At 39.6% G+C, this 17,396-nt stretch overlaps 1 protein-coding gene and 1 pseudogene across 4 annotated transcripts in view; one reads left to right on the top strand and one right to left on the bottom strand.

Annotated features, from left to right (window-relative positions):
- ANK2 (ankyrin 2) overlaps window positions 1-17,396 on the top strand; it is a 673,244-nt gene that overhangs the window by 50,076 nt on the left and 605,772 nt on the right. The gene's annotated exons all lie outside the window — the stretch shown is intronic.
- On the bottom strand, window positions 14,886-16,612 carry LOC308654261 (ubiquitin-conjugating enzyme E2 E3-like; annotated as a pseudogene). Its single transcript has 2 exons — window positions 16,584-16,612; window positions 14,886-15,453 (listed from the first exon to the last, which is right to left on the bottom strand). The product of its transcript is annotated as a ubiquitin-conjugating enzyme E2 E3-like (transcript).

The following is a 17,396-nucleotide window of genomic DNA, read 5'->3' as shown; positions in this document are numbered from 1 at the left end:
GAGGAATGACAGATTCTCACATGGACAATTATTGTCACTCATAGAAAGAGAGACAAAAGAGGAGGAAGAGAAAGCCTTTTGCTTTTTTATCTTAAACTCCACAAGTGGAAAAAAACCTAGATGCAAATGTCAGGGTTCATTAACAATTTAAAAGTAGCTCATACTTAGACCAATGTACTTGCTGCATGGCAGAACAACTTCCTGACCTGGTTTTCCCATCTCATTCCTACATAGTGAGCATCATTGATTTCTTAAGGAAATAGAATGAATTGTCCTTTAGAAAGTTTCATATCCTGGATGTGTCCAGTGGCTCTGTTATGTGGTTAACCTGTTCCACTCTCCCATCACACCAGTTTTTAAACTGATTTATTTAAACCAAATTTAAACTGAATTATTCCAATGAGTTGTTTAACTGGTAAGGGCTTCATGGGAAGTGGGTCTGCCCTGTATCATAATAATATAGTTTTCCAGTGTCAGAAGTCTTGAGCTGTGGGTTTGTTTTCTAGAACTGCTGATGAATTCAAACTGATCCCTTTACTCCCTTTGTCTCATACAGGAGCATTTTTTTTTACACCCCATGACAAAAGACAGATTGACCAGAGTGAAGTTTTGCAAATTTATTTAACCAAAGTTTTGCATGATGTGGGACACTTCAGCAATGAATATTAAGGAGATAATATGGCATTTTAAATGCTGTCTGTTAACTCTTAATTGCCAGCACTGTCACATTTTACATGGCCACATTTCCTTAAAGTGAAGGGCTGAGGTTGGTTTTGGGGACCAGGAAGCGGTATGATTATAGCTGGTGGAGATTTGGTGGAGATTACAACACACTGTGTACTCCCATAATTTGTATGGTTTCTTGTCTGTGAATGAATGTGGAAAAGTTTATCACAGTACTGACTTGCTATTGAATGTGTTGAATTCTTACATTAACTTCATGTGCATTAATTAGCTATAATTGCTTCAACAAATGGGAATTGATGACTTGCTATCTGCTATTAATATTTACAAAATAGTATTTATTCCTTCATTAAGCCCTTTGTCAAATATGTAATTTAGCAATATTTTGTGCCAGGCACTGTGTGAATGTTGAAAAAAGGAAAAGACATAATTTCTTTTTAAAAATTATTAATTAATTTTAATTAGGTTATATGACAGCAGAATGCATTTTGATTAATTTTACACAATTAGAGCACAACTTTTCATTTCTCTGGTTGTACATGAAGTAGCGTCACACCATAAGTGCAGTCACACATGTATCTAGGGTAATGAGGAAAAGACATAATTTCTGTCCTTTTTCTCACAGTTTTTCAGACTGAAGCTCTTGACTAAGTGTAGAATGGAGATGGGTAGACTTTGTGGGAAGATTTGGGTGTCATCACCATTCCTATTACTAGATAAATTATATCTCATAATAATGGTAATAAAGTAACTGCTACCACTATTACCACTTACCATTACATTTGTGTTTTATACTTCTATACACATTTGACTTCTAATCCCTATAACAATTCTGTAAGCCTAGGGAAGAAAAAGGAGCATCTTTTTTTTTTTTTTTTTTTTTTGAGACCCCATGACAAAAGACAGATTGACCAGAGTGAAGTTTTGCAAATTTATTTAACCAAAGTTTTGCATGATGTGGAACACTTCAGCAATGAAAACTCAAAAACCCACAGAAAACTGTTTTTACTGAGAATTGAACCAAGGGGCACTCTACCACTGAATTCCATCCCCAGCCCTTTATATTTTTTATTTCATGTCTGGGTCTTGCTAAATTGCCCAGGCTGGGCTCAAACTTGCTATACTCCTGTCTCAGCCTCTGTCTTTGCTAGGATTACAGGCAAGCACTACTATACTTGGTTTGAGAGAAAATGATTTGTATACTTAGGTTTGATGAATAATGGACAATCCTGTAGAAATATGATTGGACAAAAGGGGTATGAATTAATGCAAATTAAAGAGAAGGGACTATGGAAGTTCAGACAGATCTTTCTGTGTGGCTTTCTCAATTTCCTTCAGCTAGCTTTCTTGCCTACTCTTTCTATCTTTTACTGAGGGTGGAACTTAGTGTCTTGCATATGCTAGGCAAGTGCTACTGAGCTAAGTCCCAGCCTCCCTGTTTTTTTATATCCACTGAATTTTATTTTAAGACAGGATCTCACTAAGTGGCCCAGACTGGCCTCAAACTTGGTGATGCTCTTATCTTAGCCTTCAGGGAAGCTAAAGAGGAGTATTTCTTTAGCCTAAAAACTCAGGATGCCAGGGTGCTATATTTTGGGATAGTATTTTCTGTACCCCATTACAAGTTAGCAAAAATAGCTAACATTTAGTGTTGCAAATAACTACAAGGTACTGTGCACATATTTTAGGTAGATTTCTTGGATTTTTTTTGGATGTGTGTGCTGGGGTGGAGCCCAGGGTCTCATGTGTGGTAATTAAGCGCTCTATTACTGAGCTACATCCCTAACCCAACTTTTTTCATTTATTCCTATGACTCCATGTAAGAGAGAGAATTATTATCCCATTTCACGTATAGGAAAACTGAGGCATGAAGAGCTCAGTTGGTAGAGTGATTGTCTCTGCATTCCTCTGCAGGCCCTGGGTTCAATCCCCAGCACCAAAAAAAAAAAAAAAAAAAAAAAAAAAGAAAGAAAGAAAAAGAAAAAAAGACCTTACATAGTTTGATAAGGGTCATATAGTTAAAAAGATTTAGTGACGGGGCTGGGGATGTGGCTCAAGGGGTAGCGCGCGCTGGCCTGGCATGCGCGCGGCCCGTGTTCGATCCTCAGCACCACATACAAAAAAAGATGTTGTGTCCATCGAAAACTAAAAAAAAGAATAATTAAAAAAAAAGATTTAGTGACATGGTAACATGTACCTGAGCAGCCTGACTCCAAAGCCTATACTTTTAATCTGTTAACCCATTTTTTGAGAGGATAAACTGAGGCTTAGATGAGAACTGATTTATTTGCTGTCACTAGTGCTGTAAGAGTCAAACCAGCCCTGGCCAGTTGTAAAACCCAATGCTCTTTGTTTTTTTCCATCCCAGGGTGACTTTTCTAGATGCCATTTGTATCCATTATAAAGAGTAAGAATTACACTTTTTCTTTTATTTAAAAACTGAAGTGAAATATATTAAACTTAAGTTTTGTATTTTCTTGCAAATGTAGAGGAGTGTAGTGAAGCCTTCACTTGGGAGTCAGCCTGACAACACTCCTATGCCACTGTCTGTCACAAGATCAGCTCTGGAGATTTATCCTTTTCTTGTTTCTGCTTGACAGAATGTGAAGGATGGGATGCTTGGCTGTCTCAGGATGTGCATTCCAGGGTATAGAGTTTTGCTATCTAGTTTAATATTGATTTGGTCATCATTTCACAAAGAAGTAATCAGGCTTTGAAAAAACAGATCCTTTAAAATTTCTAAGACATTGATTTCTGAACAAATTCGGTCTATTTATGGTGCGGATTGTGTCTTTTCAGTACCTAGAATAAAGGTATTTATTTATCTAGTATCAGTTTTGTTTGGAAAACAAATTAGTCACTCAGATATTCCTTGGGAGAATTGATTGTGTCTGTGATGAAATCTGAGAAACTATGAGTGTTTCTTCATTTTAACACTCTAGTAAGAGATTCTTTGAGGTAAGCTGAAAAAATTCGGAAAAGTTAGAACTTGAGCAATTTTTCTACAATATGTGCATGCCACCTTGTTTTTCTTTTTTTCTTCCATTTGTGTTTATATCATCTTATAATTCTCAAATTATATCATTCTGTTACTGACAGTTTACACTGCTGCTTTCCTGAGACCGTTTAATGACAGCAGTGACGTTTCTTTCTATTTTTTAACATATTTACATTCTTCAGAACAGAGTCCATGTTACATCTTTTTTTAAAAAATATTTATTTTTTAGCTGGAGTTGGACACAATATCTTTATTTTTATTTATTTTTATGTGGTGCTAAGGATTGAACCTATGGCCTCACACATGCTAGGCGAGCTCTCCTCCACTAAGCCACAACCCTAGCCCAGCAGTGACTTTTCTTATCAGTAGCTAACAGCACTAATGACATCTACATTGATGGAGCACCATGTGCCAGGCACACAATTCAGGCATTTTACATATTTTAATTTATTTAATCCTCACAGAGGTTCTGGGAGGTGGGAGTTAGCATCATCTCTGGTTTTATAGATGAGGACACAAACAGAGTGGGTTTAGAGTAGATTACTCCTGGGCAGTTCATCAATTAATAAATAACCTTTGGCTTGTGCATTATGGATTCTTAGGAGGTGAAGTCTTGGTGCATCTCATTCTCAATCTTACACTTTTCTCTGCTGCGCCTGCTAGATTTAAGGATGAATTTTATTTTCGTGTTTATAACTTCCTTATCATAAAACAGGAATAAAGCCTGTGGTAAATGTAAAGGAAAAAAGACTGAAATGTCAAAGGCTTCATATTTTATGTTGTAATCCTTCCGAAGCTGTATCAAGTGTGTGGTTCTGAGTTACAAGGGTTAACATTTAGTTTGAAAAACAAGATTTTTACTTTAAAATTTCTTCTTTTTCATTTTACTTCCATTAAGCACTACATAATAAATTGCATAACCTTCCAGCAGAGTACATGAGCATAACTGAGTCCTTTTTTCCATCAGTCAGGAAAATGCTTCCTTAATCAGTGTTCTCCGAGTCCTTTGACACCAACTCCAGAGTCATGCCTGTCTCTTTCCATCAAATCCTGCTGGATGGGCATTTATGAAAATAGTCGACCCTTTCCTCTTTGCTCCAGTTAGTGAACCTGTGGATGCATGTAGTGGCCCTTCTGGGGTTGAGCAATTAAGTACCTATGAGGGAGAATCTCTAACCACATCATGGTATAGTGACCTAAGCTATAAACCTCCCAGGCTCCATGAAGTCGACCAGCTTCCTACAATGTTATCCTATTGAAGCACAAACCTAAATGTATTTTACTCTCTGATCAAGTTTTAATGTAATTTCTTCCTAATAAGTCTTTCTGTTTTTAATTTTCAGAAAACAATACTATGGAGAATAGTCTTTACAAGATAATAAATCTTTGTAATTACCAAATTTGAATAGCTGTTTTTTTTGTTTTTGTTTTGTTGGAGTAAGAAGCTGGGCCTTAAGCTGGCTAGGCAAGCGTGCTACCCCAACCATTGAATAGCTAATTTCTTTAGCTTCCTTGGGAATGTTTTCAGACTAAAAGAATGTAGAGGGAAATTGCATGAAAATAAGAGAATCCCCCGGGTCCTTCCTCAGTGGTAAATTGCATCTCAATAATCTGGAGAGGTGGGGGGTGAGTGAATTAGCATGTGAAAGGAAGGTTCACTTTCTTTCCCCTCTTAGTTTCTCTGGTTTTGGTTAATGTCAGTAGTATCACTGGGAACTCTTCTATTATCCAGACTTTTTTAACCAGACTTGGTGAATAATGATTTTTATGACTGCATACATTGTAGAGGACTTTGTCCTTTTCAAAGTGCTTCAGTATCCAGGAATTATTTTTTTCCTCTCTTCCCTTCATCTTCTGCACCTCTGGTTTGTCACCAGGCTCCTATTGATTCCCTGATGGTTTATGTCTTTTAGACTCAATCACTCCATTCCAGTAGCTGGCACCGTAAAAATCACAGTATAAACCAGACGTGTTGGTGCACACGTATAATCCCGACTACTCTGGAGGATCAGGCAGGAGGATTTCAAATTTGAGGCTAGCCTAGGCCATTTGTGACATATTATCTCACAATTAAAAAAAAAAAAGGTTGGGGTTGGAACTCACTGTAGAGCTCTAGGTGGGGGGTAGGGGAAACAGCAGAGTGGAGCTGGGAAAATCCTTAGAGACCACTTAACATGAGAGTCTCATTTTATAAGTGAAGAAACTGTTAAGTAACTTGCAAGATTATAGATTTCCCCACGCCCTGTGACTACTGATTTGAAGGTCATGTATCAATGTCTGACAGCTTAGTTTCTCATCTCCTCACTCCTATTTTATTTCATTCTGTGCAGAGTTGAGAGGAAGAAGCTTTTCATATTTCATTTTCTTAATGCTGGGTTCTCTCCTCTAGACCTAATGGAACTTCTTATTTTCTTATTTTACATTAAATCAAAAGTGCTTTAGGTGGGTTTATTATGTGTCCTTTTTTTCTTCCTCTTTTGAGGCACTTGGGATTAAATCTAGGTCTTTGTGCATAGTAGAGGCCAGTTCTGTACTACACTGCGTCACATCTCTGTTCTACAAACTACATGCATATGTATTTTTAGTAATAAGCTAATTAAATTTGAATGCAATGTTGCTTTTGTAATGTCCCAAAGTAGTTACTGTATGTTTTATTTATCCAGCGTGATTGAAACCTTGAGTCACAAACCATGCCATTTATTCCTTTTGTACACCTCCTCATGGTGTTTTATACAGCTTTTGAAGTTGGTGTTCAATAAATAAAACTGAAATTCTCTTTCACATTGAGTGCAAAAAAGTGCCTGGAAATATTTCTTTTAATAATAAATGTTATGTATTGTTCCTGATCTTTCTCCTCCATATCTTTTCCATTATTATACCCCTGCTTTTGCACAAAAATTGCATTAAAAAAATGTTACTCAGGGCTGGGGCTGTGGCTCAGTGGTAGAGGGCTCCCCTGGCATGCATGAAGCACTGGGTTCCATCCTCAGCACCACATAAAAACAAAACAAAGGTATGTTTTTCTACAACTGGAAAAGTACATATAAAAAAAGTTACTATGTTATCCTATTAACTCTTTGAGGGAAGGAACTCAGCCTCTGATAGGTTCTTAGGCACACAGTAGGTTCTTAAGAAATGTTTCCTTCATTTAACTACATTGGGTCCACCAAGTGGTGGATTACAGAGAAGCCCAGAAGAGAGAATGATTCATTTTTCTGCACAGGCGATATGGTGCTAGAGAAAGCTGGACCAACATTTGGTTTGGGTCTTGATTTGCTGGACTTGAGGGAAACACATCCAGGTAAATCATCACAGGACGGTGTGAATTTACCCAAGGTGCCCCAGTCAATGAGTGTTTTGTAAGATTAAAAACACAGACCTCTAGTATTTTTCTTTAACATTCAATTTTTTGTTTAAGTAAAAAATCTTACTTTTTTTCTTTTTTTGGTAGGGATTGAACCCAGCTCCTCATGTATGCTGAATACCACTGAGATACACCCCCAGAGTAAAAAAATTTTTTTTATGTTTAAATAAACAATTGAAACATAAAATACATACTAAGAAATATTTTGCATACATTCTTAAGAGTTTAAAATATTTATTGGCAACGTTTAAAAAATGAGTTTAAAAACATTAGTGGAAACACATCAAGTTAAGCAACATGAATCTTCTAAATATTTTTGACCCTATAACTTGTACTTCTTTTTTTTTAAACTTTAAAATTGCTTTGTGAAAAGTAGTTTTTTTTGAGTATGCTTCCAAACTTCTAGTGCTCTCTTGTGGCAGGAACTTGCTGTTTCAGGAAAGTTCATTTAAATTTTTTTATTTTTTAAAAATATTTTTTAGCTGTTGATGGACCTTTATTTTACTCATTTATTTATATGTGGTGCTGAGAATTGAACCCAGTGCTTCACACGTGTGAGGCAAGCGCTCTATCACTGAGCCACAACACCATTAAGTTCATTTTTAAAATGCTGTTTGCTACTTTGTATAACTTAATTCTATACATATTCAATATCTCATTAGGAGAACATTAAATTTTCAAATGACAGGAAGGAAGTGCTAATTGGATTAAAGTAATAACTCCTAGAAGCAGTTTTGGAAAACTTGATGACTAGTCAGACTGCTCAGTTCCTTTAAACAGAAAAGAGTGTCTTGGATCAGTGGTCAAACACTTGCCAAGTATGCACCAGGCCTAGAACTGGATTCCCAGCACAAAAAATAAAAATGAAAATAAGGTTGGCTGGGCATGGTGGTGCACGCCGGTAATACTAGCGGCTTGAGAGGCAGAAGCAGGAGGATAACAAGTACAAAGCCAGCCTCAGCAATTTAGCGATGTTCTGGGCAACTCAGTGAGATCTTGTCTCTGATAAAATACAAAAGTAAGGTTAGGGATGTGGCTCAGTAGTGGAGTGCCCCTGAGTTCAATCCCCAGTACCCCTGCAGCCCCCCCCCCCCCCCACGAATAAAGAGATTGGGCTATAGTTCTCAGAAGGTATAGAAGGCACTAAGGAACATACTTAGGAGCTGAGTATCAAATAAAAAACATGCAAACCAGAGTGATAATTTACAAAGTTTTTTTTCATCTATAGATTTCATTTTATTATTTTGATACTGGGGATTGAACCCAGGGACACTTTACCACTGAGTTACACCCCCAGCTCCCACCTGCTCTTTTTTTAAAAATTTTTAAATTGTTGAGGAACCTTTATTTTTTTAAATTTATTTGGGGTGGTGCTGAGAATCGAACCCAGTACCTCACGCATGCCAAACAAGTGCGCTACTGCTGAGCTACAACCTTTTTTTTGAGACAGGATCTTCCTAACTTGTGAGGGTCTTGCTAAGTTCCCTAGCTTGGCCTTAAAACTTCCTCCTCAGCCTTCGAGTTGCTGAGATTACAGGTATGTGCCACTATGGCTTGCTTCATCTATAGATTTTAGTTAGTTAAGAAATATTACTTAGGGGAGGGGGAGTCTGCAGTAAGTACAGTGGAATTTGTCCGGACCTAGAAATCAGATTATTGAGTATAAAGTATAAGATAAATATACTTATATAAAGTTTAAGATAAATGGAAAACTTTTAAATTTTCTTTTGGAAAATTTAAGGCAGAATCATCCAGTTGAACATGTTAAGAGACCTAGTTCAAGGTCAGTGTGGCCAGCAGTCACTAGTGGAGAGAGGTACCTACAAATATTTGAAATGTCCTTGTTTTTTTTTTTTTTTTTTAAACCTTACCTGCCTTTAAGGTGGTTCCTGGTCATCTCATCTTTTTTTTTTTTTTTTTTTTTTTTTTAAAGAGAGAGTGAGAGAGGAGAGAGAGAGAGAGAGAGAGAGAGAGAATTTTTAATATTTATTTTTTAGTTCTCGGCGGACACAACATCTTTGTTGGTATGTGGTGCTGAGGATCGAACCCGGGTCGCACGCATACCAGGCGAGCGCGCTACCGCTTGAGCCACATCCCCAGCCTGAAATGTCCTTGTTAACGCTCCAGGAAGGAGGCTCTGACTGATTGTTGCCCTATATCCTCTCTGAGCTTCAGTTTTCTCATCTGTCAACTGGGGATACTAATACTTTGCCATTTATTACTTTTATTTTATGTATTAAGTGAAACATAGTTAAAGTATTGCTAATTTTAATACATCTTAGGTTATTATTGGAAATGAGGAATATATAGTTTAGTGTTAGAGCACTTACCTAATATGCATGAGACCCTGGGTTCAATCCCCAGAATCAGGTTTTTATTGTTGCTTAAATAGTGTGAGGAGATAGGCTGAGATCCATTTCAAATTGATACTTCGACTAGGCTTTTGGCAATTGCTAACAAACTTCACAAGTTTTGCCAATCCATTACAGTGCAAGATTGTAATGCAAAAAAGGAGAGTAGACTTAACAGGTAAATAGAGACATGTAGTATTCCTATGCTGTTCGCAAATAGCTCAAAGGGGTTGAGCTATTTGTGAACAGTGGTTATTTCATACTCTTTTCACTATTAGGCCTTCATTTGGGTCTTTGTTGGGGGACCATGGGATATTTTTATTCATGTTTGTGAATTGTTCATGAAATTTTGCAAAACACATTTTGTATGAATTTTCACTTTGAATCAATTTAGATAGGATCTAGTCTTGGAGATCCAGGCTTTTGCTTATATCAGTCTGCCTGTGGAAGTTAGGACTGTCAGTGACTCAGATCCCAAGGTGTCTTCTAGAATGGAGGTTCCACTAACCTAGGAGTTAAGCTTTGATTAGATCTATCTGGCAAACAGGAAATTTGCAAACTTGTCTTCCTTTAATTTCTTCTGTATGTATGTATGGATTGTTTTCCTCATGGTACTGGGGATTGAACCCAGGAGTGCTCTGCCCCTGAGTGACATCCCCACCCCCACCCCCCTTTTTTTGGAGACAGGGTCTTGCTAAGTCACTTGTCTAAAACTTGTGATCCTCCTGCCTGCACCTACAGGCCTGGACCAGTGTGCCAGCTTTCCTTGAAAGGTTTTTTTGGAATCTTCTAAGTTTTTCTGCTCACAGTTCCCTCTAATTTAGCAATTCCTGCTTCCACTAATGGAAAACCCCATGTACAACTATGGAAGCTAATTTCCTGAGTTCCAGGGATCTTAACTATTAAGTCAGCCACGGAATCTTGTGTTATATTATTTTTATTTATTGATTTATCTTTTTGAGAAAGCATTTGTGTTGCTCAGGTTGATTTCGAATTTAGGGGCTCAAGTGATTCTCCTGTCTCAGTCTCCCTAGCAGCTGGGACTAGGTGTCTGCCACCACCCTCAGCAGTTGTGTTATATTATTACAATGACTTAAAACAGGGCAATTGCAAACATTTCTAGGCAGAGCTCTTCTCAAATACTTTGTTGCTTTTCCTTTCACTGGAAATTACCTTTCTGTTGCCCCCTCTGCTTTGGCTTCTTCCTCTCTGGGCCAGGGTCCCCATTTCAGCTCTAATTTGAAACTATAGGGAACAGGCAACAGTACTCCCAGGGCTGCGACTCTTGAATTTCAGCACAAGCCTTGTTCTCTGAGGCTCTTCTCATTGATGGACAGTCTCCCTCTAGTGTCCATACCGAGCCATTTCCACCTGGTCCTGATGTAAGATGCCCCCACCCCCGCCACTCCTCTCCACCCCACCCCGCCTGGCCCCGCCCCACCTCTGTACTGGGAATGGAACCCAGGGCGCTCTACTTTTTTTTTTTTTTTGTCTCTACTTTTGAGCAACATCCGGCCCTTTTTAAAGTTTTCATTTTGACGCTGGGTATCACCAAATTTCCCAGCCTGACCTCTTATCTGTATTCATTTTTTTTTTCTTTCTCCTCCTCCTCCCCCCTCCTCCTCTCCCCCTCTCCCCCTCTCCTTCCCCCTCCTCCCCCCTCCTCCTTCCCTTCCTCCTCCCCCTTCTCCCTCCTCCTCCTCCCTCCCCTCCTCCTCCTCCTTTTGGTACCAGGAATTGAACTCAGGGGAACTCAGCCACTGAGTCATATCCCTAGCCCCATTTTGTATTTTAATTTATATTTGCTTAGTGCCTTGCTTTTTGCTGAGGCTGGCTTTGAACTCACAATCCTCCTGTCTTAGCCTCCTAGACGGCTGGGATTATAGGCATGTGCCACAGTGCCTGGTTTATCTGTATTCTTAAACATACAGTGTCTCATTTTATGGTGATCCCATTTTACAGCTGCAGTCCAGAAACATTTAATTTACTGGCAAATGGTAGAACCTAGACAAGACTCCACATTTCTGTGATCTTCCTCCAGTATTCTCTCTACATAATTATTGTATCTCTTTTATCTTCTATATCTGTCCACTCTTCTTTTCTATATTCCTATTTGTCTACAGAGATTTTTCAAGGAAAAACTGTTTAGTGCAGTATCCAACTTAATCCTCACAATTTTATGAGGAGCCCAGCCAAGGTGGCATGTGATTGTGGTCCCAGCTACTTAGATGGAAAGATCCCTTGAAGCCTGGGCAGCCAGGTGACACCCTGTCATCAAGGAAAAAAAAAAGCTTTAAGAAGGAGGAGGTATCCCTATGAGCTTTATGAGCTTTGTTGCAGAGAAGGAATTTCAGCACAAGCCTTGTTCTCTGAGGCTCTTCTCATTGATGGACAATCTCCCTCTAGTGTCGATATGGAGCCATTTCCACATGATCCTGATGTAAGTCCCCCCATCCCCGTCTTTGAATTTGTTCAAAGACACACACCTAGTATTTGGCAATGTGAAGATGTGAACCTGAGAAGCACACTTCTCAGCTCTTGCTGTCACCTGCAGTGCCATGGAAACTTCTGGACCTGTCAACGTGCACATCACCTTTCATCATTCAAGGCACACTCACTCTATTCACTTTACTCCCTTACTAACTACTCACTCTTCCATCCCCTGTGTTCTGGCTGTCTATGGAAAAACTTCTTTTGAAGTTCAACAACCACTAGTTGTCTAATGCAAGTTCTCTTTCTCTTTCTCCATTTTTTTTTTTTTTTGGTTTGTGTGTGTGTAGATTGAACTCAGGGATGTTCACATGCTTGGCAACTGCTACACCCTCAGCCCTCTCCCATTTTTAAACCTTCCTTGACCTTTTGTCAGCCTTTGAGCGCTCTCTCTCTCTCTCTTTGAAGCTCTTTCCTTTATTCTCTTGATTGCACTGCTCTTCTCTGATGGTTTCATTTTCCTCTTCCCCCTCCTCCTTCTTTTTTCAGTACTAGGGATTGAACTTGAGGGTGCTCTACCACTGAGCTACACCCCCAGCCCTTTTATTTTTGAAACAGGGTCTTGCTAAATTGCCCAGGCTGGCTTTGAATTTGTGATTCTCCTGCCTCAGCCTCCCCAGTTGCTGGGATTTGGAGTTGCTGGGATTACAGGTGGGCACCACCCCGTCCCATGTACAATGTCTCCATTTTGAATTTGAAGGATTGAAGTTGTATTTTGCCATTATCTTGTTTTATGTTGTTCTTGATTACAGATGACTTTAGACTTTTTCTGTTAGTCTTTAATAATTTGCTATCCTGTACCATTTTTTCTACTCACTTAGTCTGCTCTTTTAAGTTCATTGAAACCCATATTTGCTTTTTACTTTTTTTTGGTGGGGGGAGTACTGGGGACTGAACTCAGGGTTACACAATCACTGCGCCACATCCCCAGCCCTATTTTGTATTATATTTAGAGACAGGGTCTCACTGAGTTGCTCAGTGCCTTGCCTTTGCTGAGGCTGGCTTTGAATTCGTGATCCTCCTGCCTCAGCCTCCTGATGCTTTTTACTTTTTAATACTAGACACAACTCTGTTTTACCTTCTGGAACCATTTTCTTGTCTGTCCTTCCACCCCATCAGGACTTCTGACATGAGGTGGGGCTCAGAATATGATGGCTTGGCATGCTGAACACTTTGACCTGAAGGGAAGGGTCTCAAGAGCAAGATCTTTCTGCTCTTTTCCTGTACTTCTTTCTCTTGCTTCCCCATATTCATCAAGGATGGCCATAGAAACAAGAATTCCTCTTCTTCAAGTCGGACCATAGAAACTAGAATCCAACTCCCCAAAGCTAACTGTAAGACCTAGACATATTTCTCTAATCTTTCCCCATATTTCTGTGTAAGACCTGGCCATAAAAAAGATCCTGTGACCTAATTTGTCTGACAGTAAGTCAGTCATAAGATCCTTGCTGCAGACGGGATCCTGCCCTATTAGAGAAGGAATGAATGTTGAGCAGATTCTAAGAATCTGAACACACAGGCTGTACTGAGCCTCCCCAGCTCTTCAGTCTTTTACCGTTAGATGGCACCCATTTGTCCAATTGCATCTCTATATGGCTGTCTATTCTTCATCAAATCTAAGCATAAACAAGTCCCCTCCACTTTTTTTTTTGTAGCTGTAGGTGGACAACATGCCTTTATTTTATTTGTTTATTTTTATGTGGTGCTAAGGATTGAGCCCAGTGCCTCATACATGCTAGATAAGCGCTCTGCTGCTGAGCTACAGCCCCAGTCCGCTGGGTCTTTATTTATAAAGGCCCATGTCACATAAAACTTTTTTATTTATGCCTTCAGGAGCGTGTTTATTGTTTGAGATGACACATCAGTACCCTTTGAGCAACAAAGAGTAAAAGGAAGTCCTTTCATTACAAACTGACAAAGGCAAAAGGTAAAGCATTTTCTCAACAATATGAATCACATATTCAGAAATAGATCTGGGTTTAATACAAATGACATAATTCCTAGTCATTTATGGTTGCTTTTATAACCTCATAAAGATAATGAATTAGGCTAAAATGCCCTATAATAGTTTGGTAGACTTCAGGACCAGTATCCTTAGTACATGGCAAAATACATTTTTTTTTAAAGAGAGAGTGAGAGAGGAGAGAGAGAGAGAGAGAGAGAGAGAGAGAGAGAGAGAGAGAGAGAATTTTTAATATTTATTTTTTAGTTCTCGGCGGACACAACATCTTTGTTTGTATGTGGTGCTGAGGCTCGAATCCGGGCCGCACGCATGCCAGGTGAGTGCGCTACCGCTTGAGCCACATCCCCAGCCCGGCAAAATACATTTTGATATCTCAAAAAAGCAAGACTTGCAAGTAAGCATTTTATTTATTTATTTGTGGTACTGAAGATGAACCCTGGGGCATTTTATCACTAGGCTACATCTCCAGCCCTTTTTATTTATTTATTTATTTTGGTACCCGGGATTGAACTTAGGGGCACTTGACCACTGAGCCACATCCCCAGCCCTATTTTGTATTTTATTTAGAGACAGGGTTTCACTGAGTTGCTTAGCACCTCACCTTTGCCGAGGCTGGCTTTGAACTCTGGATCCTCCTGTCTCAGCTTCCTTTCCCTGGGTCCTTGGGATTACAGGTGTGCACCCAGCCCTCCAGCCCTTCTGCCCTTTTAATTTTGAGACAGGATCTTGCTAAATTGCTGAGGCTGACTCTGAACTTGGGATCATCTTGCCCCAGCCTCCCAAAATGCTGGGATCACGGGCATGTGCCACCTGTTCCAAGCATTTTAAATCTAACTAATCTACAGCTATAAAGTTCTGCTCTTGATAACATTTGCCTTTTTTGTGAAGTCTCTAAGTTTCCATTCGACAAAAGCAGAGAGTAGAATCAGTATTACATATGCACAGAAGTCCGTATTGGAAAGACTGTAAAGATTTGCCATACAGGGAAAGGATGGATGCCTTCTGCTTTCTCACACTGCATACAAATCCTGTGAATCATGTTGTGCATTTCTTGGTCCACTGTCTGGCTATCCTGTCGTGTTCTGCTCTGTTGGTCAAATACTGAGTGACTGTGCTGCCAACCAGAGGATCCGCAGGGCTGCAGTCTGTCAAAAGGGAACAAATAGATAGCAAATCCTTTGCAACAGTCAAAGTAGGACTCCAGTTGTCTTTAAGGATGTCTACACAGATAACTCCCAGACTGTTGATGTTGCAGTGATAGGTTCTGGCATTAGTAACCTTTGGTGGTTTAAGTGAATTGTCTGATAAAAATATAATATCTAGAAAAAACAACCACTTTCATGTACAGAACTCGGAAGTACCATCCATCTCCAATCACAAATGTTTTCTCCTTTAGGCCTGGCAATTAGGAGAAGAAAGGGTTATTTTGGCTGGTTCCTTCTGAATTCTTTGAGCACTAGTGGATAACTTGGCAGTGGTTTTGCTACAGAGTTTGTTGTTTTTCTTCAGCTGGGTGCCAGGAGTTTTTCTTTTTTGTTCTTGAGGCTCTGTAGCAGCTGGGTCTTGCTGGTCCCCATCTGAAATGCCACTGCTGTTGCTGGGGCTTCATCATGGAACTTTTGCCTATTACTGAACTTATTGGTAAAGTTATCTCTTGGAAAATGTTTTCAGGGGCTGGGGATGTGGCTCAAGCGGTAGCGCGCTTGCCTGGTGTGCGTGCGGCCCGGGTTCGATCCTCAGCACCACATACCAACAAAGATGTTGTGTCCGCCGATAAAATTAAAAAAAAAATATTAAAATTCTCTCTCTCTCCTCTCTCCCTCTCTCACTCTCTCTCTAAAAAAAAAAAATAAATTAAAAAAAATGTTTGCAAAATTCCCAATGTCACTAAGTTCTCTCTCAAGTTTTTTTTTTTTTTTTTTGGTACTGGGAATTGAACCCAGAGGCACTTTACCACTAAACTACTACATTCCTAGTCTTTTTTTTTTTTTTTTTTTAACTTTGAGACAGGCTTTTACTAAGTTTCTTAGGGTCTTGAACTTATGATTTTCCTGGTTCAGCCTCCCAGGTGGCTGGGATTACAGGTATGTGCTACTGTGTCTGGCCTCCTTGCTCAATTTTTACATTATGGACCAACTTCTGTTTTTTCAGTATTAGGGATTAAAACTTAGGGGCCTTGTGCATACTAGGCAAGTGCATGGAAAAACATTTTAGCTGAATAAACAAATAAATAAATAAATAAGTTAGGGGGCATATTGTTGAGAAAAAACAGAGTTCCAAGAAGTACAAACAATTTTCATGCCAGTGGAAGTGAACCTGTGTTCTGCTTTTCTCTTGCAAACCTATTTTTTTTTCCTGTAGGGGTTGATGCATGAGGAAAGGTATCACAATTTTCTGACCCTACACTTGTCTTTTAAAGTGATAGTTTTAAAATCCTTAGGTTTTGAATGTCACGGTTTAAGACCCCAATTCAGTGATTCCCAGTCAGGAGTAGTATTGCTCCCTAGAACAACTTCTGGAAATGTGTGACCCTTTCAATTGTCACAGTGACTGGGAATGCTACTGGTTTCCCAGGTTTTTGGATTTAGACTAGAATTTACACCACTGCCTCTCTTGGGTCTCTAATACTTGATGGACTGCAAATTTGGGGACTTAATCACTTAAGCCAATTCCTCATAACATGCGTATATGCGTGTGCATGTGTCGGGGTGGATGGGTGGATGCGTATCCTACTGGTTCCATTTCTCTGGAGAACCCTGCATAATACCGTTTTCCTGGATTAGACAATAGTCTTTGCGCTAGTGTGTTTTTTCTTTTTTCTCATTAAGTTCTACATCAAATAACACCAAAACCAGTTTCTCTAAGTTCCTGCAGATTCTTATCCATTGGTTTCTCCCTTCTCTGGCAGTCCTGACCTTCACCTCCAGAGTTGTTTCAACCCTCCCAGACCTGTGCCCAGTCAGGAGCTCCAGTGAGTGAGAGTGACGAGTCTGACTGAAACTTCTGTAGATTTTCTTTTTGTTCAGCTAGCAACTGGCAGGACATCCAAAAGATCCCAATGGCTCAGGCTCCATTTTCCATAGCTCTAGTTAGGTAGGAGGGGAGCACTTTTCATTACAGCCACAGGTGGATAGGACTCCAGTTTCTGGAGCCATATCCCCAGCCCAAGACTGTGCCTTTAGAAATAGGAAGATCCTTGGGCATAAAGAAGGCTTCTCCTGCTGGGCGCAGTGGTGCATGCCTATATTCTCAGCAGCTCAGGAACCTGAGGCAGGAGGATCTCAAGTTCAAAGCCAGCCTCAGCAACTTAGCAATGCTCTATGCAACTCAGTGAGATCCTGTCTCTAATAAAATGTAAAAGGGGTGCAGATGTGGCTCAGTGGTTAAGTAACCCTAGGCTCAATCCCCTGTACAAAAAAAAAAGGCATCTCTTAGAGGAGAGCTTTATGACATATTTCAGGGGAAGGTCAGAATGTCCTTTCTACATGTCATTTCTCAGATTCCTTCATCTTAAAATATTCAGTATGCCCAGGTGCCATATTTTGT

Source organism: Spermophilus citellus (genome assembly GCF_964194105.1).
Source record: "Spermophilus citellus genome assembly, chromosome: 8".
NCBI lineage: Eukaryota > Metazoa > Chordata > Mammalia > Rodentia > Sciuridae > Spermophilus > Spermophilus citellus.
Note: the sequence above shows the minus strand (reverse complement) of the source record. Positions and strands in the feature narration are given on the sequence as shown.